Raw genomic sequence first — 2995 nt, 5'->3', positions numbered from 1 at the left:
GTGAGACAACAACCAGGAAAAAGACCACCGTTTTGCACGGCAACTCGAAACTGTCGTAATTGCCACGAATAGAGAGTCTAGGTGGGGCGTTATTCAAGGGTCGGCTGCAGTCAAAAGAGAGGGGCTACATGACAGGGGTGGGAAAGAGGTGTGTGTGTAAATGTGTGGAAAGCAACGAGACGTGTCAGATGCCTCATGGAAATCACTGGGCCCAACACTGTGGAAGAAGGCAAGCGACAGAGAATTGGAAAAAAAAAAAGTCCCCTCCTGGAGGCCAACACCACACAGGCGAAACGAGTGGTGGTAGCAGCCAACTGTCACGCTAATCGCTCATTGATTGCTGCCCCCTCCCTTCGCCCTCCTCCCCTCCCCGCTTCATACCCCCTTCCTTCTCTTAAGTCCACCACCACCACCTCTTTTACCACTACCCCCACTCAGTAAACGAAAGTGGAGAGATTGCGGGCACCCCCCAATATATCATGGGCAGAGGATCATACAGGCAGGAGAAGCGGACAAAGTGTACAAGCTCTGAGGGCCTGACCCCCTGCTGCGAAACGTCTTTCCTGCCGTTCGCTCATTAGTCAGAAGCGGCAACCGCGAGTGGCAGGGAGGTGTGACACGGGTGGGGATTGGGTAACGGGTAACCACCACCGTTGTGCTGCCTGTCCTATCCACCGCCGCGATGTTACTGGCCGGGTGATTGACTGAGATGTGGGAGTTACGTGTGGTTCGTCATCCCATACGTTCACGAAACTAACACAAGTCTGTCAGGCTACATCCACCGCTGCTGTCAGACTGAGTTTGCCAGTCGTCGGTGAGTTGTCTTATTGTTTATGCACTGGTGTCTCTTAATTTCTTCTTCTTATTGTTATTGTTATTTGTTGTTGTTGTTGTTGTCGCTTGTTTCTATTTAAAAAAAATTCTTCTCCAATAAATAGATTAGTAAAAAGTAATTAGTTTGGTTGAAAGGAACACTACACAGTTAAGAAAAGGATTACTGTGAATATCATCCATGTTAACGTTTTGTTCTCGTCAGTTTTCGGTTAGTTCTGATTCCTGCTAAGTCACAGATGTGTGTGTGTGTGTGCGCGCGCGCGCGCGTGCTTTAACAGTGCTTTCAATTTTAACTTGCTCAGTCACAGGAAAAACAAAAGGAGGTCGGTTATGATTGTGTGACTTGTCACGAAACTAATCAAATTTCTCTGACATTTTCAGTTTCCCCAGTTCCGCCACCGGCATGGTATGCATTTTCAGCTATGATTTATTTGCCTTGCGCTTGGCTTGGTTCGTCTGTGACTGTGGCCGTGTCACACAAAACGATGTTCCACTAAGCCGGGCAAAGTTTGCATGATCATGTTCGTTGTTTCGCAGCGCGGTCCTCTCAGGTCCCTGTCAATCCCTCTGCTTGCCGCCGTACAGAGCCGTGCTGTGCTGGCCTGTCCTGTTTTCATTTCGTTCTCCGGGGCTGTCACTTGCTTGGCGGAAAGCCCTTGATCTCTTGGTTATAAACTACAGCGCATTGCTTTTCTTACCAATTTTAACCCACGCCCAGTACACCTCGAATCCACCATCCTTAAGGTTGGGAGGAAATCAGGACCCAGCTGTATTCGCTGCTGATGCTGGCTTGAACGCTGGTCACATGTCCCCATAACCTTTGAAGTAGCGGACCCCAAAATGAGGATGTTTCGGCTACCAGCTATGTACTCCGCCCTGATGCTATCTGCCTTCACCTGCCCCCACCCCCACCTCCAACCCCCTCCACCACCCCTGATGCTATCCTATCACCTGTAGCCGGGGCAGTGCTGGTATCTTGTTGATGGTCTCTTATTTCACCTCGGGTCTCGTGTCTCGTAAATGTCCGATCTTTCCGCTTGTTGTTCGCAAGGGGTGTAGATGTGCGGTGTTGATAGGAGGTTCCCGGTAGTCCTTCAATGTTGTGTGTGTGTGTGTGTGTGTGTGTGTGTGTGAATGTCTGATGATTGCCTGGCGAGGGAGGTAGCGGTGGAGGATTGGATAGCCTTCAGTGTGGTGGTACGAAGCTTGTTATGGACACGTTTCAGAAAGAATGGAAATTTTGGAGGAAGAAAAATGGGTTTCGTTGCGAGAAGACAGGGGAAGCGAACACTTTCATCAGCCGCCACCACTCATGACCTTATGTGTTGTGTCGTTTATTTGCCATTTCCCTCACAGTGGTGTGTTGGAAGAGGCGTGGAAGTGCATGTACATACTCAATGTCAGTGCGTGTGTACTGTTAAGTTCTTTGCTGGTGTGTTTGGTTTTCTAAGTTCAGCGTCCGTTTTCGCATCCGCTAGTCGAGTTTTTGTAACACTATGAACACTCATATAATTATTCCTTTGCCTGATGCAAATGCATGTAAATGCATACTTGAATGCGCGCGCGCGCACACACACACACACACACACGCAAACACACATTCACACACACACGCACACACACACATTCAGTTCACTTTACACATGCACATATGCACGCACACGTTAAGTGCACACATATACACACATGCGCGCACGTGTTCATTCACTCGCACCTGAGCGCGCATGATTACACATACACGTGTGTGTGTGTGTGTGCGCGCGCGCGCGCATGCACGCACATTTATAGAGATAAAAGAAGGCGAACGAACCTTCGTCTCCAAAATCTAGTTCATTCATAGCGCACGAGTATAGTATGCGTTCGTGTGTGTGTGTGTGTGTGTGTGCCAAGTTTAAGATACCGACGTAAGGGGACACCTGAGAGTTCCCGATGCCCCCTTGAGGAGTCAGCCATGCAGACGGTTTAAAGCCTCACAGTTCACTGTTTTCCCTCGCGGGCCTTCCCCCACAGTACAATCCTATCGTCTCCGGTGTCCCTCACTTAACACCTTGCAGCTGTGTATCTACGTGTGGTCCTTCCCGGAGAGCGAAAGCAAAACGAAGCTATTCTTTCACAACCTGGTACAACTCAGATGATATTGTTGACAAGGATTATCATTCAA

At 49.1% G+C, this 2995-nt stretch overlaps 1 protein-coding gene across 1 annotated transcript in view; it reads left to right on the top strand.

Annotated features, from left to right (window-relative positions):
- Nucleotides 1-661: 661 nt before the first annotated feature.
- Nucleotides 662-2995, top strand: part of LOC143286775 (ly6/PLAUR domain-containing protein 6-like) — a 50345-nt gene continuing 48011 nt past the window's right edge. The window contains exon 1 of the mRNA XM_076594560.1: nucleotides 662-814. The gene's annotated coding sequence lies outside the window, so the exon portion shown is untranslated. The remainder of the gene's footprint in view (nucleotides 815-2995) is intronic.

This window comes from Babylonia areolata, chromosome 1 (assembly GCF_041734735.1).
Source record: "Babylonia areolata isolate BAREFJ2019XMU chromosome 1, ASM4173473v1, whole genome shotgun sequence".
Taxonomy (NCBI): domain Eukaryota; kingdom Metazoa; phylum Mollusca; class Gastropoda; order Neogastropoda; family Buccinidae; genus Babylonia; species Babylonia areolata.
This window is presented reverse-complemented; position numbering and strand designations above follow the sequence as displayed.